Here is a 25471-nt window from a genome sequence, read left to right as displayed (position 1 = left end):
TGAGGGAGGAAGTACGATTAAGTTGTATGTACAGTATATATTAAAATTAACGTAAATATAAACGAGGAGTTTATTTAATGAATTCACCTAAATAATATCATATTATTTTTTAACATCTCATCAAAGATGAAGAAGAAGTCTGGGCATTTACGGGGCTGACGACCGTCATAGGCTGGTTTAAGTGATCACTTTACACACGTGTAACATTCACCAATTGTACCCATTATTGACAACCACACTACTCAAATTCAAAATTATCTGAAATTATAAATTATCTGGTCAAATAATAAGCTTAATAATAAAAATGAAAATGGTATTTTCTGGCATTTCTCATGTGTGTGATTATAATCCAGGATTCGGATCTCACATACTAATATAAGAGTTTCTGCTTACTAAAAAGCTTCTTTACATCTCACCAATAGATGTCTTTAGTGAAGTTCTAGTGATTCAAGAACAAGGTTTCTAAATTGGTTCATAGATATAGAATTTCTAAGAATTTGAGTAGTGTGGTTGTCTACAATGGGTAGAATTGGTGAATGTTACACGTGTATAAAGTGATCACTTAAACCAGCCTATGACGGTTGTCAGCCCCGTAAATGCCCAGACTTCCATATTCTTCTTCATCTTTGATGAGATGTTAAAAAATAATATGAAAATAACTCCTGCAATTGGAGATAATCTAGATTTTGTGAACAAGTATTTGGACACACTCAAAATGTTGGAAATAATATCAGTTTGAATACATAAATTAAATACTTGTATAAAACCACTTTTTTGGTTTATGAATGTAAACATGCGAACGTAAATTTATAAAAAAGTAAGTACCTACATTTGATGAATCGACCGGAAATAAGATTTTAAGTTTTTTTTTGTGAAGGGATAACCTACAAAGTAAATTCTACTTATTGTTAGTTAAACATTATTTTGTAACATAAATACCACAATTTCTTAAAATTTATTGTGGCACGTGTTTCGATGTATTCAACATTATTATAATACGGTGATAGATAACGATGTTGAAAGGATCGAAGCATTTAGCACAGTAGGCACACAGTTTAAAAAAAATCGTATTTATCAAGTAAAACAAAAATAAATGCAAATCTTTGGATATTTCAAAGAAAATATTGATTCAAATTAAAACTTGTTTGAATTTTTTTTAAAAGCATATCCCTTTATAAGCCTCGTCTCGTTTGCAAGTGATTTTTACTCTTACAAACAAAATACCATGTAAGAATAATAAAAAAAAATGGAAGAGGGAAAATAGGAAAATTAAGGAAAATATGTAATAAATTATTTGAAATATAACATGAGGTATATCCCTATTATCCTTAAACAATAAAATAAAAAAACAAAAATTAAAACCCTTACCACACCCCAATGGTGCATAGGGCACTGCTTCATATAAATGCAGTGTTATCTTGATCGTTTCTACATGAAGGAAAGGTGATCAGCCCTCCGCTTCAGGTACCAGTCCAGGGTAATATTGAATAAATATCATAGTGAAAAAATCACTTTAATTTATTTGACCCCCCCTGGGAATCGAACCCGGGACCTCCAGAACGGTAGCCGAGCGTGCAGACCATTACACTACGGAGGCGAACAATAATGTTTATGAAGTGCAAACCAATCAGAAATGAATCCTTTTATAAACGAATAATCAATATCATTTGATATTTTCACATTTTCACACAAAAATAACGTGCGATATTTTTCACACAAGATAATTGCTTGGATTTAAAATGATCCAGCTTGTTTCATGAACAAAATTTAAATGAAGGCAACACGGAAAATATTCAAAAGTAAAATTTAAAATATAATTGACAGATAATTGAAAACATCGATGCCATTGTACGAGAAAATTGAACTGGTTGTATTTATTTTAACATTTAACCATTTTACATAAATCAAAGTAATAAATAATTATGTTAATTCAAAATGCAGATAAGGGAAAATTTTATTGTTGCGCGATTTCGATAGAAATAAATTAAATTCAAATATCCGAAATTAAATTGTATTATTATATTGCTGAATAATGTCATGTATGCCGAAATAAATTTGATCAAATTGTTAATGGTTTATTCGTAAAGTGAATTGTTATATAAAACAATCTATTTTAATAGATTTATATTATCCACTGACACTTCGTGATGGAATTGCATTTTTAATTTATTATTAGATTAAAACCAATATTTTTAGCTTTTCCACTTTTTTTATTTGACCAGCGACCGGGTTTCGTCGTTACCGACATCATCATCGACGACATCCAGTCTGATGATGTCGGTAACGACGAAACCCGGTCGCTGGTCAAATAAAAAAAGTGGAAAAGCTAAAAATATTGGTTTTAATCTAATAATAAATTACAATCTATTTTGTTTTAATACCATTTTTAAGTAAATTTATGTAATGAATGTTTGATATTCAAGCATTACGAATATCCTGTTTTATTATACCACGCGTTGCTAAGGTTTGGTGTGGAAAATAAGAAAAGAAAAGCTATTTTTTTAATTTATACAATGCCTCTGAGTATACAATATTTAAGTAGCTGTAAAGAAGCACGATATCTACCATGAGTAGTGTAAAGTTATGCGTTGTTACGTTCATCAGATGGTGGTGCCGTTGCGGTTGAAAATTATTATCGGACACTCGTGATGTAAAGTGCGTATTCAACGCATCGTTGTGTCAAAATTTCAAAGCAATCGGTGAATAACTTTGTGAGATTTAAGAATTTGAATAAACTAATATTTTTATTTTTATTAATATTAAAAGTAATATAGAAATGTAATACAGAAAAGTTATACAGAAATGTGTAAACTTTTTTCTTTTTTTCACATAATTATTATTTGATTATTGATTGTAATTTTGTACATACGTTTCTTCGTGGAACTTAATTTTATACGAGTATAACTTTACATTTTTACTTTTTCCACTTTTATTTTATTTGACCAGTGACCGGGTTTTTTCGTTTCCGCCATCATCAGACTAGTAAAATAAAATTTGTAACAGCTGTACCTATAATTTTACGAATTGTTTTATTACAAACATATATTTTCATTACATAGATTTCTTAATATCTTTAACACGGCTCATAATTCCACTCGCTTTTATATAATATTTTAACAACTTTTTGTAAAAGGAATCAAACTTTAAAAATTTATTTGATTTTAATTTTTCTGTTTGATTCCAAAAAAGATTAAAAAAAAAACTGGTTGTTAAAATATTTTTCGATACGTTTGAAAATCTTTAACAGCTTTTAAAAAATACACCTTTTGGTTTAAATAATATTATGATACAAGTTTTGTTAGTTGCAAATCAAAGCAGAAAATCAATCAATATTTTTGAAAGCTTTATAAAACAAAAGATAAAATCCGTTTACTGAACGCTGGAAAAGTATTATACTTACACGTATTACGTAATATAAAGAGGCTTTTTAGGTTTTTAAACAGGGAAAAGTTGGATCAATCACGTGTAAAGAGCCCTTATATGCCAGGGGAAAATTGTCTCGTGGATCTTTCTGCAGGAAACGTGTTTTACCTAAGGATTCTAACAATAAAATGAGATTTTCAATATGGGATTAGGCGAGGCTGACTTCTTCGAGACTCTGACATGGAATGCATATGATAAAAATTCTTTAAGGGGTCTAAGTAAAGGTGGCTTTTATTTTACCCACGAGGCTTGAGCTCAGAACTCGTATAAAGTTAAGCCTAACGTAATCAAAAGACTTTCAAAGTAAGGAACTTTTATATTGCACCTTAAGTGAGTTGAGATACTTCACTGCTAATCTGAAGAAGCAGGTTTTATTTCCAGAATCAAAGTGCGAAACGCTAAAACGTCATACTAAATGTTGTACACGTTTGATTTTGTTTTTGCATGTTTAATCTTGTGGTAGCATGATTTTTTTGCAATGTTTTATTGATGACGTGTATCGTTCAGATGTAATTTAGAAAAATTGTTGAAAATAATGTATGAAAAGAACGGTCCGAAATACAATTACGATTTTTAAAAAAATATGTATGTTTTATGTAACTTTATTTAATAAAACCGCAACTTTATACTTTTTTCACTTTTATTTTATTTGACTTGTGATATGGTTTCGTTGTCGCCAACATTATCACATTTCGGTAACGACAAATTCCAGTCACAGGTCAAATAAAATAAAAATGGAGAAAAGCGATTTATTTGCTTTTTAATAAATAAAATGCAGTATCGCCAAGACATGTCAGTACAAAACTTTTTATGATATTATAAATAGAGCTCTTGTTTTTTACCAGTTGGTTGGTATAAAACAAATAAAATATGATTATATTTTTATATAAATATGTAATTTTCATATCCCTACCTTCACATCCTACAACAAAGAGTGTCTAACTTGGTTAACTAAAGACCTGGTACAATTAATAAGTCGAAAGAAATTTGCTACATAAAACATTCAAAGAAAGCTACTGAACTATAATTTTAATATTTTTGTGTATTACTCAATAAAAACGCACTGTTCTTTATTGATTTTATATTCAATAGTAAAAGGCCCTCGTGTCGTTTAAATAAATAAATAAATATTTATATATACAATTAACGTATTATAATTTTTCACTTTTATCTATTGTAAAGAAAATACTTTGTTATTTGAATTTAGTAAAAAGCATTAATGTATCTGAAAACCGCATCTCCATTTTTTTATTTTTTATAACTAGATTTATTTATTCATTACATAAAAGACCACATACAAAGTGATTTGTAGCTGCCAAAAGCATGATGCCACAGTCTACACATAAACATTGTTGTGTATTTTTTTAAAATTATTTAATTAATAAGGTACATATATATATATATATATATATATATATATATATATATATATATATATATATATATATATATATATATATATATATATATATATATATATATATATATATATATATATATATATATATATATATATATATATATATATATATATATATATATATATATATATATATATATATATATATATATATATATATATATATATATATATATATATATATATATATATATATATATATATATATATATATATATATATATATATATATATATATATATATATATATATATATATATATATATATATATATATATATATATATATATTTACTATATGTATTACGGTTCTTAGGCATGGCATGTGTTGAGCCAAAATACTATCATGTTTATACATTTTTTTTATTTATTATTATATGTTTTTTTTATTATTAAATTACAAACATTACACACAATAGATACAATAACAATTTACAGTACAATACATATGTATATAAATATGTAATGGATATAATATAAAATGCACATATCGCTCACTCCTTTCAAGAACGTCATAAATCAAAAAACTTGATTTCTCAGGAGAACGTTTTTAAAGTTTTAAAATATAATACAACATATCAAAAATAAATATCAAGCCACGTAACGAACTTTTTACTGTGCAACAGATCTTTTTAGGTAAAACCTGAAGGTTTTTTCTCCATTTGAAAAATATTTAGTATATTTACAAAAATAATTAAATAATACCTGTTCTTAAAAATGCAAAAACAACACTTTCTGCCCTGTGGCGGGTAAATATTAAGTTAAAAATATGCCGCTTTTGCTGGGATATAGTACATTTTCTGGACATTTCGAAAACATGCACAACTGAAAATTGACGATTTTTGATTTATGACATTCTTGAAAGGAGTGAGCGATATAAGGATTGTTTTAGCGTATAGTCATTGGATAGTCACGAGTTGTAGTTTGTTGAATTTTCCACTTAAGAATTTTCATAGTGTCTGTCTTGAAACATAAGGTATATTATCATTATTGATTTACTAATTTATATTGTTTCACCTTCTCACAACTAGGATGCCATTAAGTCTTCTTGTACCTCCTAAACCGCAATTGTTATTTCAAGGCAGATGAATCCACTTACAACGCGAGCACTTAAGAGATATCAACTCAAAACAAAGTTATGAGGAGTTGGCTAAATCTGACGAGCCAGAACGTAATTGGTTAATTCCAGTTAACCCTCTATTAGTTGTTAGTCGGCTATGAGATTCTGATTCCTTATTTTAAGTCCCTCTCCCAGGATAACTGACTTAGCGAACCGGTAAATATGGTTAAGTACGAAACGTCTCGAGTTCGTTCATTCAGGTTTACCACAAGCAGTGGCGTGCACAGGGAATATTTTAGGGTAGGTAGTGTGAATGCCGTGAGATTGATCATACCCGTATCCGTATGACTTTCAAAATTTAGAAAAATGTGGTTGTCAATTATGGGTAGAATGGTGAATTTTACACGCGTGTGAAGAGATCACTTAACTTGCAATTCATCATCACCATCACCCATATCCATACCCCAATGGTATATAGGGCACTGCATCACATAAACACAGTATCAGCTTAATCGTTACCACATGAAGGAAAGATGATTGGCCCTCCGCTTCAGGTACCAGTCCAGGGTAATATCGAAAAAATGTTAGAGTGAAAAAATCACTTTTATTTATTTGACCCACCCCTGGGAATCGAACCCGGGACCCCCAGAACGGTAGCCAAGCGTGCTGTCCATTACACTACGGAGGCGGACAAATTTCGTAATAAATATCGAAAAACCAGCTATATGAATAAATTTTATTTCAGACATTGAGTATTGAAATGTAATTATCATAAATCATTTTTTTTATTTCATCTGGACACCAAAAAAATGTGATTTTTATTTTTCGTGACTTGCCAATATTTGAGTCCGAGATATTTGTCATTTTATGAAGATGAGATGTCTTCGCCAACTATTATTTGTCGAATCACGATCAAGGCCTCAAATAATAACGTCATCAATCGTCCTATTGAGATGTGTCCAAACGTAAAGTCTTGCTGTACCGGTAAAAAGGACAATGATCCTTTCCATTCCGAAGAATCCATACACATAAAATTACAAACACATGTCCTTGCAAAGTTCCACTCCGCAGTTTCTCAAACTATTTCGCTCCGTGTACCTCTTGTTTTTTGGTGGTATTCGCAGTCCCCCTGCCTGCCTTTTTATTGATTTTTTCTTTTGTCTTTTATTCTGGGCCTTGTGGTCTGTTTTTAAGAGGGGTAGCCGACTGCGATGTCAATTCCCAGCTCTCAATCTATCACATTGATGGTCTGCCCGGGAGTCGTCTACTTTAGGGCTGGCCGTGAAGTGCAATGTGGGGGAATCTTAGAAGAAATCGCTTAAAAACATAATTTCGAAACTGGTCTAATTAAAAGCTAAAATAAAAATTGAAAATGATGTATTCAAGCGATTCTCTAATACATGAATATAATCCAGGTTTCGAACCTCACAAACAAATGAAAGAGTCTCTGCTTAATAAAACCTTTCCTCATCCCACTATAGATAGCTTTAGTGAACTCGCGCATACTGTGTTACGGGTTTGATCAATATATCTTTAATTTCTTAAGAATTTGAGCATTGTGGTTGTCAGTCATGGGTAGAATTGGCGAATGTTACACGTGTATAAAGTCATCACTTAAACCAGCCTATGACGGTCGTAAGCCCAGACTTCCATATGCTTATTCATCTATGTTGAAATGTCAAAAGATTATGTAATAATCGATCTTTGGAGATCCATATGACCACTTTGAGAAACTATGGCTCACTCAAAACAGGGTAATTTTCCATTCCTTTGATATTGTGATCCCTAAGTTTGGTCCTCAAACTGTTGGGTGATTCGTCAAAGTTCGCTTCCGTAAAGGGTCGCTCTCTGATTGGTTGTTTTGAATGTTTGATGGAGCGTGTGATTCGCCCGATTGGCTAATTTGGCCCGTGTAAATACAGGTATTCGAATTCCTTGTTTGAAATCTGAACAAGCACTTTTTAAAAAACCTTGTCAGAATCAGTTTTTTCAGGCAAAAAAGGTTTACCATAAGATAAAAAAAAAAGTATTTTACATGGATTAATTAATTCAAAATGGTGAGTTATAATTATTTAATATATCTGTAGTCCTCCTACGTAATGTAATGGCCACCAGGCTCAGCTATCGTACTGGAGGTCCCGGGTTCGATTCCCAGGGAGGGTCAAATAAATATAAGTGATTTTTCCACTCTAATATTTATTCAATATTATCCTTAGTTGGTATCTGAAGCAAGGGGTTGATCACCTACCCTTTATTTGTTCGATTCAACGATCAGTATAACATTGCGTTTATATGATGCAGTGCCCTATGCATAATCGGGTCAGGATGAGGGTTTGAAGAAGAAGAATATAAAAATAAGACTATTTGAGCCACAGCAGGGTGGATGCTGTCCCCAATGTATTTTACTCAGTAAACGAGATCATTAATATCCCCTTTACTATTCGCTTTTTACTCTTTAATGCTATGTTTAGAATAAATTATTGATAACATTGTGCTAAATATGAATTGCCATTTTTATTTTTATTTGTTTAAATTTTTTGTGCAATATTTAACAAATTTATGCTATTAATATAACAGTATTCTTTATGATGTTTTGTATATTAAAAACATTGATAACTTTGTGTAATGGTAATAAAACACTATCCTTATCATCCATTATTTACTTTGTAAAATAAAAATAAAATTATTACGATTTGAATAAAATAAAATAAATCTTTTTTTTTTCTATTTTGTATGCAAATGTCAAATCGTAATAATTTTATTTTAATGACCTGGCGATGGAATGATTTTCCGAAACTGGCAGTCACGAATAAGTTTTTATAAAAGTGGTATTACACAAAGTAAACAATGGATGATAAGGAGAGTGTTTTATTATTATTTAAGTTTTAAAAAAATGTCACATATAAATGTACCTGTTATACCATGTATCCACCCAACCTTTAATTTTCTTTAATATATAAACCCTGTTAATAACTTATCTTTTATATTCTTCTTCATCAATATTATTATCCACTAATATTATGAAAACATAATTGTTTCGCCTACTTTGAAAATCCGCTAGGTCCAATTTTATGAGATTTTAAAATAAATACTCTATCGGAATCTAAACTTGATAACCCTGCTTAAAAATACTTAAAAACAGCGTTGTATTTCAAATTCCGCTATATTAATGAAACTTACCTTCTGACCCATATCGGCCAATCAGAAAGCGGGGATAGGTCAAAAATTAAGATGACGTCATTATCGGTTTGTGTCTCGTGTTTTTTTTTCATACTAAAAAAAATGGAAAATTCTCTATTTCATAATATTTTGTATAAAGATAGACAAATCTTTGAAACATAAATGTTACCCGGAGAATTTAGCATTTTTTTGTAAAATCGACTTACATGGATCTGGCGGATTTTGAAAGTAGGCGACACAATTTTTAAATGAAAAAAGTCTGATTTGTGAACAAACATTTGAATACACCCGAAACATTGGGACTAAAGAAGTTGCCACTACAAGGAAAAAAACAGTGATGATATATTCTTCAGGTATATTAAGGTAAGTGTCATTTTTAAGAAGAAAAAAAACTCTTAACTTTTTTGTAATCTCGGTACATTTCAAAAGACATTGTATTTTAGCAAAACCAAAGAGCTGAATTTATTTTTCAAAGCTGTCTCGAAAACTTTTCTTCAACAAACAACCGCCATATATTTGTCATTCCGCGACCCTTGACATTTGATTCAGTGGCAAGTCAGCCGACTAAACTTGCGAGCACATCCTGAGCAGGGGCTGCCTTCCAAACTTTAGGCAAGCTCATCCATCATCGTTAGTCTTAGATAAGGAGAGCACGGCGTGATTATTATCCCACTTTCGAAATGGCAGTTGATGTGCCGCCATTGATAACCGCCGTAATTGTTTCAGAGCGGTATCTTATTCGCGTGGGTTTAGGAATAATGGCGATATTAAATACGACCCATCAGCCATAATAAGCGGAAACGGGAGCGTTTAATTTAATTTATTTGAACTTAAACTTATGACTCCTTCATAATACATCCACGTAAACTCGTAACCATTAATAAAATAAAATTTAATTTTTCATAAAATAAAAGTCTGACGTTGTTTTATACCATTTTTTGCTATTATTTTTCCAACTTATCCCATTACATATGAATTTAATAATATTTAACGAATTTTCAATAATACACAATTGTTAAATATTTTTATAATAAAGTTTGTCAAGCAAACAAAATTATAAAAAACAATGCCATATTTAAATAAATAATTGATGTTCTACTTTACTGTTATGGAAAAAAGTGCAAAAATTTAAATACAAACGTATTTTTGTAGATTCGTCTTTATGTACGGAACGTGTTTCGAGTCAAAGGGATCCTTTATTTTCTTTTCTTTTCGTCTTAAACTAATAATAATTCCGAATATCATCTCATGACGTAGCCAATACAATTCGAGAAGAAAACAGTATGTTTGTATTTTGGTAATACAAACATGATAAGCATGTATGTGTATACTTATGTCCAAGTATATTTTCTGATAAAGACAGTGGCGGAACGTATAATAAAAATAAAAAGATTGATTTATTCATATTAAATTAGGTACTTGTATTATTGAATATATTTTTGGGTAAAATGAATTTTTTTTCTCGCGAATTAACATTATTATTACTAAAATAGTTTTTTTTTTAACTTTTACCGAATGTTTAGATAAAATAAAATATTAACTTGATAGTTTTTTCCACATATGTTTTATTCCACCAGATACCAGAGATCCACATAGCTATTGTACTTTTCATGTCCTTTCGATGGGATTCTTTCTATATATATTTTTATTATTATTTTAATCTATTTTCACATAATATACAAACAGAAAATATTTTTTTTTAATATCATTTACCCAATCCTTTATTTTGCCTTTAATCCATATTTTTTGCTCTCTTACCTCCGCTGGTAACAAATTAAAAAAGGAAAAAAAACTATATATTGAAGTGTTTTTTTTGTATACATTGTTCACTGTTAAAATCTTTACAATTTTATCAATTGATTGGAAAAAAAAACATTTTATATCGAACTTGGTTTCGCTATCACTTATCTATAAAGACCATCGTCTAAGTGTTCCTTAGATTTCAATAAATTTTCAGTCTAGAAATTAGACTTGGATTTTGGTGAATGGTACCCATGTTTCAATCGAAGATATCATATACCTAATGTATTAACATAAATGTTTAAAAAATAAAAAATTGTTGCACGCCGCTGTTCAGGTAAAAATACGCATGAACTTTCATCTCATTTCTCTCGATTTCGGATGAATGAATATGAAATATCTTACCTATGAGAATTTTCTTATTTTTGTGAAACGATGTATTTTTGCTTCGTACAAAAACATATCGGTTTGTACACATGATACATACACATGTTTGAATTATTTTCTTTTATTTTTTATACGTTTCACTACACGACTGATAACATTAAGAAACATCTTTTTGTACAAATACAAGATAAAATATTATAATATAATCTATAAGCAAATATGAATATAATTACTATTGAGACTTTTGTGTCCATGTTTTTTTTGTATGTTGATAAATTATTTTTTTTTTAATTTTACTGGGCAAAAACCATAACTTTATAAAAATCTGTTGTGACACATGTATCAATGCATCCTTAAAATTTTCAAACACCATGTAGTATAAATATGGTGCGGAATACATCAAAATACATTTCAAAAATATTTTTTTACGTGTGAAGATTTACTCTGTGAAGATTTTCAATTATTTTTCTTTACATTTTTAATTATACTTTAAGTAGGTGTTTCGGCTCAAAAAAGACTTTGCTAAAAAATTAAATGCATATTTCAAGTCATTAGCCTTGTGAATGCCCTTATTTCTATATTCGGCTTCAACAACGTTGAGAAATCAAAAGAATTTAACTAATACAAGTTATCGTTGTAGAAGCCAGTAGCTTATACGAGTTAATATTTCTTAATTTTATTTATATAATATAATTACATTTTTTGTTTACAATTTTTATACATATCTACTAAATAAAATCTTATAATTTTAGTTGCGCTGAGCTTCTCCAAAAAAGAGACTGAGCTCTTGTGCTTGGAAAGGGAATTTTTATAGTATCAATTTATACATTAAAAAATAATTTTTACAGGGGAACATATTCCTCACTCCTTTCACGTCATATATCAAAAATCGTCAATTGTCAGTTATGGATTTTTTCGGAATGCCCAAAAAATGTACAATATCCCAGCAAAAGCGGCAAATTGAGAAAAAAAACATCCAGGTTTTACCTAAAAAGATCTGTTACACAGTAAAAAATTCAATGTGTCTTGATACTATTTTTTAATACATTGTATTATATTATTAAACATTAAAAACGATCTACTTAAAAATCAAGTTTTTTTTATATGACGTTGTTGAAAGGAGTGAGCGATATATAGAGCTATCTTGTTTAGTTTTCTATAAAAAGTCTGTATATGTTTGTAGTGTTCGTTAAGTTTCTTATCAATAAATTATAAGTATTTGTGTCTTTTAATTTTTTTATTTCTGAAGGGAGGCTGTTGATTTTTGTAATTCCTAAGTATATTTAATTTTGTTGGTAATGTTTTGTGTCGCATTTGGGTATTTAAAAATAATTTTCATATCTTTTGTATGTAGAATAATTCATATACCTTTGCAACTGATTTCTAAAGAATGTTTCCTGCCCCATCTTAACCCTCTCTCTGCCAAGTTTTGGAGTGGTTATCGAATGGAGCCATTCGACCTAATAACTTAAAAATTCTGTACGGGAAACTCTATACTCGTATAACCTTTCCTCTTACACCCGATTGAATTGTTCCCGCGATAGCTTTTAAACGACCCATTTCGTATCAATAATATTTCCATGCCAATGCACCCCCTGTAATTCAATTGAAGGACCACCCTTAGTTATACTCTAGAAAACAGAATTGAGGGGTGGGATTTCAAAATTCAATAACGCGATATTTAATGAAAAAAAAATGTTTCACTTGTTGCAATGGATACGAGTGATTCTGCATTCGATTAAAATTAAATGATGGTTGATAAAATAATTAGAATTTTAATTGACATGTCAATTAAAATTAAAAAAATTAAGTGATTAAATCCAAATTTACGAATAAAGATTCGGATATATTTCAAACGCTATGACGAAATTAATATAACTGGTAAATTTTAGGCTACATAAGAAATTTTAATCATGTTTTTAGGAGTATTCCAGCTTGTGAAATAAATCTAATAGAATGCTTCGAACAGTAAAAAAAGGGTATCCGCTAAAAGAGAGCTTACTCAACTCAACCACAGATACTGTCGAGAACTCACATTTCAACTATAAGATATTAATACGATTTCTAAAATTTAAACAGTGTTGTTGTCAATCATGGGTAGAATGGTGAATGGTACGCGTATGTAAAGTGATCACTTGCTTATGACATGACGTAAGCCCTGTTAATTAATACCCAGAATTACAAATCTTTGTCATCTTTATTGATATCGCTCACTCCTTTCAAGAACGTCACAAATCAAAAAACTTGATTTTTCAGGAGAACGTTTTTAAAGTTGAAAAATATAATACAATGTATTAAAAAATAAATGTGAAGCCACTTACTGAACTTTTTACTATGCAACAGATCTTTTTAGGTAAAACCTGAAGGTTTTTTCTCCATTTGAAAAATATTCAGTATATTTAAAAAAAATAATTAAACAATACATTTCCTTAAAAAAAAACACTTTCTGCTCTGTAGCGGGTAAATATTAAGTTAAAAATATGCCTCTTTTGCTAAGATATAGTACATTTTCTGGGCATTCCGAAAACATGCACAACTGAAAATTGACGATTTTTGATTTATGACGTTCTTGAAAGGAGTGAGCGATATGTCAATACGAGAAGTATTAACAAATGTATTCTTATTTTGTATATGAGAAGCATTGGTAAAGTTCTAATTTTTCTTGATTATTTAAGCAAAGGCCAGTTTTGTTTCCAATGTATTCTTGTTTATTAAAAAAAAAAACAGAAAATTTGGAATTGTCGTCTTTTTAACTAAACAACTCAAATGGACTTGGACTTTTGAGTCAGGTATTATACCGGTCATTGAATTCCGCAAAGCTTTGCAGTTAATCTTGCTTATCAAGTTAGATACGAACTTGTGGAACCTTACTTATTTATTTATTTACTATGTTACATTACTCCGTGGTTCAGTCTATTAATATTGAGAAAAAAATACATGTTTCTAATACGATTCATTTCACAATACTTCTTGTGAGGTCAAAAAAATTAACATTCTATTTATTTACTATCATCTTACAACATTTTGGGTGTGTCCAAATACTTGTTCACAAAATCTGGATTATCTCCAATTACAGGAGTTATTTTCATATTATTTTTGACATCTCATCAAAGATGAAGAAGAATATATACAGAACTTCCAAGAATTTGAGTAGTGTGGTTGTCAATAATGGGTAGAGTTGGTGAATGTTACACGTGTGTAAAGTGATCACTTAAACCAGCCTATGACGGTCGTCAGCCATGTAAATGCCCAGACATCCATATTCTTCTTCATCTTTGATGAGATGTCAAAAATAATATGAAAATAACTCCTTTAATTGGAGATAATCCTGATTTTGTGAACAAGTATTTTGACACACTCAAAATGTTGTTAATAAATTGTCTGGTCAAATTATAAGCTTAAATAATAAAAATGAAAATGGTATTTTCTGGCATTTCTCATGTGTGTGATTATAATCCAGGATTCGGATCTCACATACTAATATAAGAGTTTCTGCTTAATAAAAAGCTTCTTTACATCTCACCAATAGATGTCTCTAGTGAAGTTCTAGTGATTCAAGAGCAAGGTTTCTAAATTGGTTCATATATACAGAACTTCCAAGAATTTGAGTAGTGTGGTTGTCAATAATGGGTAGAATTGGTGAATGTTACACGTGTGTAAAGTGATCACTTAAACCAGCATATGACGGTCGTCAGCCCCGTAAATGCCCAGACCTCCATATTCTTCTTCATCTTTGATGAGATGTCAAAAATAATACTATCATTTTAAATATTATTACTTAGACCAATAAATAATAAATATATAAAAACAAATATTTCTTGACTTTGTTTTGCAATTGGTGGAAAACGAACCCGCTCTAACAGTTAAGCAGTCAGTCGTCCACCCAACATCGCAACGATACATTATTTAATTAAATATGTTTATTACAATATATGCTCGTATAAAGTTTCAAAACAATTCTTTTCAATTTCATAATATTTATTAAGAAGTACAAATAGGCCAAAATGTAATATCTCAGACACAATATTGAAGCCTGCTCTATATTTTCTGCGGAATATTAAAAGATGATTGATGTTCGCTCGAAGCATTCGGTGTAATTTCATAATTGATATAGAAAATTGTATGATGTAACTCATTTTATAAGAAAAATAATAATCAGGATTTTCCTTTGGAGCTCCCTGGACCAAAAAATAAAGCCTTATAAAATATATATCCACCCCCGGGAAGGGAATTTCCTTTTCCGAAATGAATAAAGGCTTAATTTTTCTATGTAATATTTTTTCCTTAAAGTAATTTTCTTTAGTGATTGTGCTATTTTCATTTCATCAATATTATAACTGTAACTGCTTTATTATACTCTTTCTAAATCAACTTAGCGTTTCCAATTTTTTTATCCATAGTTTTATGTTAAATTATTGTCTATTCTACAGTATGGAATTTTTATTACGGTCGTATGAGTAGAACAATATTAAATAATGTTATTTTTGCACAAAAATCTATAACAACAACATTTTAAGGGTGTCGAAATCCACGGTCACGAATGTAGGTGTGTGATTGTGGAGAAAACTAATGAGTTTTTAAAATATTTACTTAGTATAATTCCTAAAAATATGAAAATTAAATTAGTTCACTACTTATATTATAAGATATTACTACTTCTACCATTCTTATACTAGTTACGCTATGCCTCTCTTAAAAGTTCTTCGATATTTCAAGTTTCGAGAGAGCTTGCTGCGGTGACAAATGTGGGTTCTGCAAACAGCAACCCATGAAGCCTTGTCAATATGTCCAATAAAGCCTTTCAGTAACATGAAAAATAAATCTTCAATACCGGTTTTCAGTACTTATTTTTCATAGAATTTCAAACAATAAATCTGCCATATTTTTCTTGCTGTGACAGTCGTTGCCGATGTTTAAAAACAACGTACCTTTAATTGTAGCAAATCAAAGCCTACCTGAAAGCAATACATGAAGCGCAAGATTGATCACTTTTTGTTCATGTAAGTAGCAATCAAGAAAGCATCAATACGTTGCAGTATCTTATGCACCAATAGGTATGGGTAATACTTAATTCCTCTCCTTTCCTTCTCCTTCCTGCAAAATCTATTTTTTTATACCATACCCTTTTTTATCTCTTAATGTTTTTAATAGTTATTATAACATAAATGTGGAATTGTTTAATTAGCATTATTTTAATAAATGTAACTTTTTTTTTAAATGTAACTTTTGTTTATTACTTATATACTTTTTTAAATGTCAAGGTGTACAATTCCCGAACAAATAAATATAAAATAAATAAAAATAATTCAACGAAATAAAACAAGAAGCAATTTAATGACTTATTTAAGACAAAATCTAAAAATGTTGACGCTTATAAAGCTTTCTGTTGTTTTCAGTTTTAAAAAATTTAAACCAGGTTTCAATGTTTCTTTTCGGGAATTGAAAACCCTACATAATTCCAACCCTTATTGAATTTCAAAGGTACAGGCAACCCCTTTTCAGTATCAATTTAAATTAGGGTTTCCCACACTACCTCAAGCGATTGGGTTTTATGTAAAATAGACAATATGTACCGTGAATATACATTAAAAATCAATAAATGATTGAACATTTGAATCTTAAGTTAAAAATTGGTAGTTCACAACGTAGTGCTGGTGCTGACACTGGTTTCGGAAGAATAAAAGCAGAGTACACGACGTTGCTCTTAAACGAATGTGTGGAAAATCGTTGAAAGACAGAATTAAAATACGTAATATAAAGGAATGTAAGGCTAAACCGGGGATAATTGAAAAGTTTCATTAATTCATTCGGCAGTTACTTTGTGGTAATATCTATTCGTTTTTAATTTATGTTGGAAAATACTACTATATCTTAAAATATATTACGATACGTGCTTTGAATCATTTTCAAACACCGTGTTGACGTGTAATACTGACGTTTGGAAGCAAAAAATGAAAATGGCAACGCCATTACAATGAGTTTCCGATGGCGACTGAGAGGAAAATCATTGCATGACAAAATTAAAAACAAAGTTATTAGAAAATAATGTGAAGGTGAACTAAGGATAATTAAAAAGACTAAAAAAAGTTCTTAAATGTGGCATGGACATGTGGAGTGAATGAACAACCATTTCAATTAGCACCTGAAATCAGGTACTGTAAAAGTCTACGTTGTGTATATTTATAATAATTATAATTAGAATCCTAACTGTCCATCAAACTCATTGCTTAGTTTTTCCCTCTACCTCCTTCCTTGAATTCTATTTTTTCTTTACCTTCCTTATTATCATCTACTTGTGATTTTCATAAAATATTTTATTTAACACAAAGTAGTTGGTAGAACAACAATATTTAGTAATTTATGTTTTTTTATGTTTATGTACTATCTCTATCCTCTGATTGCAAACAGCTATATAAGGTACCTCCAAAGTGTATGTATAACCTAGGTTAGTGCGCTATGCTACCAAGCTGGAGGTCCCGGGTTCGATTCCCAAAAGGGTCAAAATAAATATTAGTGATTTATCAGTCTAATATTTATTTAAACTAATATGGTACCCTAAACTGGTACCTGAAGCCGAAGGCTGATCACCTTTCCTTTGTGTAAATAATGATCCAGATACGATACAGATACGATGCAGTGCCCTATGCACCATTGAATGAGGATAAGGGTTAGAAGGAATATAAGGTATTAAACGTTTTGACCAATATCAATAGTCTGTTTTTGGTTGGCTGGAAGATAATGCTTTTTAGCAAAAAGCACGCCAATGTACATATTTTCTTTTCTGTACATGAAGTTAAAATATATAATTAATACTTTATTTTATCATCTTCACAATGCACTGATGAGCAGTAAACGACATTGCGTACTCGGGAATCGAATCCAATCTCCACTGTGTAAACACTTTATTACGTTTTATTGGCAACTGACGCAAAAAAAAAACAATTTTCAGATTCCATAGATAAATCCATTTCAACTTTCTTGTTTCCTTTTTGCGCTACCGCAGACACAATTCCGCAATGTTCCGGAATCCAAAAAAGTTCAGAAAGTGTTACTCAGATAGTGGATAACACAAAATTGAACCCGTGCGATATAATGGAGTAAAAGTTTGGTTTTCTGTCAGATCTGTGCGAGCTTTATTAAGTGAACTTTTAATGAATGCCCTATTCGTTCGGAGAAAGTTTATTGGAAACTAATGATATAGAGCAATGGAAGCTATTGAAATAAATATACGAAACGTTCAAGTGGTAAAAAGTTGATAATGGTCCTTGTTTTGCTTTGGCAAGTTTTTACAATATTATCTGAGAAAACGTTTTCATATTTGCAATTAGAGCAAAAATAGTACATCTAAACAATAATATACGAATTGGTTTTGGGGTAAATATGTTAAAAATGGTCCATGTTTTGCCTTGAAAAGTTTTTACGATATTAACAAGAAAACGTTTTCAATATTTACAACTAGAGCAAAATTAGTACAGTTATACAATAATTTTTTGACATCTCATCAAAGATGAAGAAGAATATGGAAGTCTGGGCATTTACGGGGCTGACGACCGTCATAGGCTGGTTTAAGTGATCACTTTACACACGTGTAACATTCACCAATTCTACCCATTATTGACAACCACACTACTCAAATTCTTGGAAGTTCTATATATATGAACCAATTTAGAAACCTTGTTCTTGAATCACTAGAACTTCACTAGAGACATCTATTGGTGAGATGTAAAGAAGCTTTTTGTTAAGCAGAAACTCTTATATTAGTTATACAATAAAATTAAAAATATAAATTATAGTCCTTGTGTTGCCTTGGCAAGTTTTTACTAGATTCATTCTTAAAAGGAACTGGAAGTGCAATTAGGAATCGCAGGGTCTCCATTCAACAGTTGAGGGCTGTCTGGATATCGGATCCATACTTGGTAAAGACCAAATGCCGCATAAATAATGCCTGCATTGCTCCTGATGATACGGCTGTGAAACATGGCGCCTTACAAGAGTCCAGAGCAGCCGTGTACTTAACTTTGAGAATAGGCGTCTGCAACGAATTTAAGCGTGCGGTGGATGTACTTTATGAGAAATGAAGAGATAAGGTGAAGGTCGCAGCAAATCTTGGTCACAACTGTCGTTAAGAAAAGGTGATTCAGTTGGCTTGGCTATGTACTCCGCATGCCTTCCGCCTTTATCAAACTTGCCTCTTTTACAAAGCATAGACGACCACTGCTGACAATTCGTTGGCAGTGCTCGTCAGAACTTCAGGACGCGGATCTGACTTTGGAGGATTCAAAGGAGCTGGTAGCCGATATAAAAGCTTAGAAACAGTTTGTGGACTCCATATTCTCCCCATAGGGAGTGGATATGGTTTAAAATATAATATGACAATAAATGTACAAATCAATCTGTTCATTGTGTTATTTAGGTACAAACTGTTTATATTCTATACCGTGTCGTAGCCTACATCTTTAATGTCTATCCGCAGCATATAAACTGCAACGTACAAGGACGATTATCAATCGGCATAAATAAAAAAAAAATTGTCTAGAAATATATGATGAATCTTCATATCAGTAAGAAGTAGTAAAAGTACGATTACATTTACTTTTGTGCAAAGTTGGAAAAATCATTTGTGACCTACCTCTTTTAGAAGCATGGAAGCTGTCCTGTGGAGAAATCTTTTCAATCTGCGCTAAAAGCTTGGATCTCGGCAGAATCGTCCTGTCGGAGTTGATCCTTTCCACGGCATAGCGGAACGCCACTTCTTGCTTATCGTCAGCTGGGTGGAAGAGACCACCTGTGGGCAAAAACATGAAAATTATCAAAACTATTATTGTTAAAATATATGTACTCATGGTACGGTTGATTGAGAAGTTCGCGCATTCGTGGTAACTTGGGCGTAACAGACATAAATAGGAAGGTAGAGGATAGACAGTTTATATGGTATGGGCAAATAGGACGCAGAGAACCCAAGCATGTCGTGAACCATACAATAGCAATGGAAAGACATCCAGAGGAAGATCAAAAAATTCATGGATGCTGCAAAATTCATAGTTTGAAGACATGGCCTAGGTGGCGTTGTCCATGACAGAAGGATCTACAACCTGAAGCTGAGGAGATCTGACCCCAGCAGTCTACAAAGACGATAGCTTGGGATGTAGCCAGGAAGAAGAAGGTATGTTTTATCAGGATTGCGTGAGGCGTTTTTGATTTATATCTAAAATCTATAGCAGCAAGCTATCTTACTCAAAAGCTAGATTTTCCACTGTCCTAGATTAGTTTATGAGCAAAAGGCTGTATTTGGTTAATTGCATCAAATAAGCGGTCGACTAACCTCTAGAAACCATTTATTGTTATTTGTTTATTTTATCACACACTAGAACATTTTTATTTATTTATTTGATTTAACTTCATGTACAGAATAGAAAACAGATTATTTACACTTATGATTTTATATCAATATTATAGGTGTCTCAAATAAAGATGAAATATCTATCATTTTTTCATCTTCACGAGTGTGTAAAGTGTTCACTTACGACTCATTTTTTTTCGACATCTCAACAAAGATGAAGAATAATATTTAAATCTTGTTATTTACTGGGCTTACGACACATCATAGGCTGTTTACACACATGTACACACGTGTAACATTTACCATTCCACCCATGTTTGACAACCACAAAACATAATTTTTTGAAACTCTTACATATACCATTAATCTCAAAACACTATACATATGGGTTGTCCACTAGAATCATCTGTGGTTGGATTAAATAAGCTTTTATTAGCAGACGCCCTTTTATTTGGATGTATGCAAGATCCTTACCTAAGGTCTATTTTTAAAACTCAAAAATAAAAAATAAAAATCTTTGATAAATAGTTATCATGAACAGATCCAAAATGCTCTGCGAGCTTTTAAAAATAGATGTTACAAACACACACTAACAATTCTGACCTTAATCCTCAAGTAAAAATGCATAAGGCACTCCATCAAATTGATGCAGTGTTAATTTGATTGACCAAAAACGCATGCGATCAACATTTTTTTATAGTTGTGTGAATAGTTCTATAGTAGGGACGTGTAGTATTGTTTGGTTTCGTTAATGATATTGTTTGCAAATGCAGATACCCTAATTTGAAAATAAGTATTTTGACAAATTCAAAATGTTGTGATTTTTTTTTATTTTGACTTGACAAACGATTCATCAATCATTCGCTTGTAACCGCTTTTTAGCCCTGAACAATGTGTCGATATAATTGTGAGGGTGCTAATCATCCCTTAGCCCAGCTGATCCTCTACCGAACCCCAGCATCCTTGTCACGAGTACCACTCATTGATCCCACAGGGCTTCATCATTTATAATAAAGCACAATCCAAAAAAGGTTCAGATAAAGCGTTACATTTCTGGGTGGTTAGTTTAAGTTAGACTTAAGTATACTATTTAAATACTCGAGGGATGCAGCAGAAGGTTTTATTACTGATCGTGATTATAGTGATAAGATCATGCAATTACTACGTATTCTACCTGAGGCATCAGTTGCAAATGTTATTGAAAATATAACGAAACAATTTTTTCACAGACAAGATTCATTTATTCACAACACACTGGTTTCCCTTTATTTCAACGAACTCGACAAATGTTGCTAAAAAACCATAGAAAACCGTCAATATTAATCAAGAAATGCCACTTTTTTTCAAAATTATGTAAATAAACATCCTTTTGTTTTTCTTCTTCTTAGGCTTCTGTCCTCCACTGCTAGATAAAGCTCTCTTATCGTTCCATTTTTTTCAGTCTGTTGTCTATCCAGTTTTTGCCCACCACAGCGGCTATGTCGTCAGACCATCTTTTTTGAGGTCTTCCGATGCCTCTTTTATTATGTTGTTATCTTATTATGTTGTTATTGAAAATTAATATAATTTGTATTTGAAGTAATAACTTATAGTTAAAATGATACATTATTTTAAATTTTCTATAAATATTTTATTTTAACTTAATTATTATGTCTACCGGCTCCGAAGCTAACCGATTCATTATATATCATATATATATATATATATATATATATATATATATATATATATATATATATATATATATATATATATATATATATATATATATATATATATATATATATATATATATATATATATATATATATATATTTATGCATAATTTTGAAAATCGGAATTTGTTCTTTCTGCTTCTCAGCAACATTCGTTGAGTTCGTTGAAATATACGGAAATTTGCCTCGAATTACACGCACTGCCACCCCTTCTCCGGGGAGATAAAACGAATTACAACTCGGCGCTCGTGACGGTTTACCAAAATCCAATAATAATATATCGCTCGTAATTTACGCATGTGATGACAGCAACTTTTAGACATGATCGATTTTGCGAATATTTCACAAAGTGATCATTTTCTTTGTATTGCAAGCATTTTCACATTATGAAAACGGATATGAAATTTTACAAGACGTGAGGGATGTGTGAAATATCAAAGATAAATAATCGTATTCTTGTTTTCTTTAATGTTTTCCGCAGATACTTTACTGTACTCAACGTTTGCGCGCGCGGCTTCATAATGTTTTTAATAATAATAATAAAACCCTTATCCGCACCCCAATGGTGCATAGGGCACTGTGTCTTATAAACGCAGTGTTATCATGATCGTTTACACATGAAGGAAAGGTGATCAGCCCTCCGCTTCAGGTACCAGTCCATGGTAATATTGAATAAATATAACAGTGAAAAAATTACTTATATTTATTTTTACCCCCCTTGGGAATCGAACCCGGGACCTCCAGAACGGTAGCCGAGCGTGCTGACCATTACGCTACGGAGGCGGACATAATGTTTTTGGGCGATTAAATTCATGGTTGTCATATGGACGTATTTGCTACGCAATGCACAATAAAAACAACATTTAGGAGTTTTTAAATCATATTTTTTAATCATATTTTTAAATCATATTTTCATATGGTGTACGGAGTATGCGGAAGTTTTTGGTAAGTGAAGGGTAATTAACAATGAGTATTTCAATGTTTTAGAATTAGTACATAAACCCTTATGATGACAAGGTTCTTGTCAAAACCGCTTGGATAAAAAGTACCAACAAAAAGGTGGTTATAACAAAGTTGTTTTATTTTATAAAGCATATCCTTTTTTGAGACCTGAACATAGATGAAAAAGAATATGGAAGTCTGGGCATTACGGGGCTTACGACCAACGTAGGCTGGTTTTAAGTGATCACTCGTGTAACATTCACCAATACTAACCATGATTGACAATCACACTACTGAAATTCTCGGAAGTTTTAAAGATATGATCCAATTTCGAAACATTGTAAAAGAATCAATGGAATTTTCACCACAGACAAAAGTAAGCCCCGTAAATGCCCAGACTTTCATAATCTTTATTGGGATATCAAATAATAATATGAAAAAAAAAATTCCTTTAATTCGAGATAATCCGGCACACACCAAATGTTGATACTCTTTTTCATTACAGTTAAGATGTCAACAAATAAATAATTGACATATCAACGTAAATGAAGAAGAATATGAAGAGTATGGTCATTTACAGGGCTTACGACCGTCATAGGGTCGGTTAGGTGATCGCTTCATACACGTGTTATAACGAATATCAAGGCTGTTCTCAAACAAGGCTGAACCATTATTTTCATATTATTTTTTGACATCTCATCAAAGATGAAGAAGAATATGGAAGTCTGGGCATTTATGGGGCTGACGACCGTCATAGGCTGGTTTAAGTGATCACTTTACACAAGTGTAACATTTACTAATTCTACCCATTATTGACAACCACACTACTCAAATTCTTGGAAGTTCTATATATATGAACCAATTTAGAAACCTTGTTCTTGAATCACTAGAACTTCACTAGAGACATCTATTGGTGAGATGTAAAGAAGCTTTTTTACTAAGCAGAAACTCTTATGTTAGTATGTCAAATTATAAGCTTAATAATAAAAATGAAAATGGTATTTTCTGGCGTTTCTCATGTGTGTGAATATAATCCAGGATTCGGATGTCACATACTAATGTAAGAGTTTCTGCTTAATAAAAAAGCTTCTTTACATCTCACCAATAGATGTCTCTAAAGAAGTTCTAGTGATTCAAGAACAAGGTTTCTAAACTGGTTCATATATATAGAACTTCAAAGAATTTGAGTAGTGTGGTTGTCAATAATGGGTAGAATTGGTGAATGTTACACGTGTGTAAAGTGATCACTTAAACCAGCCTATGACGGTCGTCAGCCCCGTAAATGCCCAGACTTCCATATTCTTCTTCATCTTTGATGAGATGTCAAAAAACAATATGAAAATAACTCCTGTAATTGGAGATAATCCAGATTTTGGGAACAAGTATTTGGACACACTCAAAATGTTGTGAACCATTATTTATTTAAATTTCATATGATAAACGCGTGTCCTAATAGATTTTTACGTACATCAGTGTTTAATAAGTAAAATTTAATTAAAATTTAATAATACATACATATTACCACAAACAGACGGTCGAATAAATTAATGAAATAATTAACCATCCAACAAACACGGAATACAATTATTTAATAAATATTTATATGGAAAATCGTGTTTATATACATATTGTCTGTTTTTTATCAAATAATATTGTGACGTTGAATCATCACTGAAATATTCATTAAATATCATATTTTCTAGCAATACATAAGGCTGCAAAATAAACATCAAGCCACTTATCGCAGTGGTAGGCAGAGAGAATAGAACACTACACCAATCCGTCTTTGCAAACAATTTTTGCCTCTAACACATGCATGCATATCCTTATAAATACTCCTGACCTGACCACTTTATTTGTTTATTTATTTTACTGAATTATTTGAAATACTTGAACATGCAATTTTTTCTCTGTTCTATTAACAACCACATTCACCTCATATTTTTTTCACAATTCTTTCATTACTCATTCGATCAACATGCCCAAACCATCTCAACACACGTTTACACACATTTTTTTCTTTAATGCTTATCTCAGTCTCACATTTTTTCCTTACATCGCCATAAGAATATCTATCATGTAACGTTTTTATCGCATTCAGTCTACTTTCATCCTTTTTTTACCAACTTCATGCCATCTAAGTTTTTCGCGATCTTTATCTGCTTCTTTAACTTACTATAAGCGCCTCAAAAATTTGTGTAAAGATTTTTTCTCCACTCATTCAATTCACATGCCCAAATTATCTCTACATTTTTACTTATTTCA

General features: G+C 31.0%; 1 protein-coding gene across 1 annotated transcript in view; it reads right to left on the bottom strand.

The window, feature by feature from the left end:
- Window positions 1–25471, bottom strand: part of KaiR1D (Kainate-type ionotropic glutamate receptor subunit 1D) — a 226646-nt gene that overhangs the window by 125134 nt on the left and 76041 nt on the right. Inside the window, exon 3 of the mRNA XM_088275369.1 lies at window positions 19839–19994. The gene's annotated coding sequence lies outside the window, so the exon portion shown is untranslated. The remainder of the gene's footprint in view (window positions 1–19838; window positions 19995–25471) is intronic.

The sequence above is a fragment of the Brachycentrus maculatus genome, unplaced genomic scaffold (genome assembly GCF_059751285.1).
Source record: "Brachycentrus maculatus isolate JH-2025_06_01 unplaced genomic scaffold, ASM5975128v1 h1tg000849l, whole genome shotgun sequence".
NCBI lineage: Eukaryota > Metazoa > Arthropoda > Insecta > Trichoptera > Brachycentridae > Brachycentrus > Brachycentrus maculatus.
The sequence above is the reverse complement of the archived record's forward strand: the minus strand, read 5'-3'. Positions and strand labels throughout refer to the sequence as shown.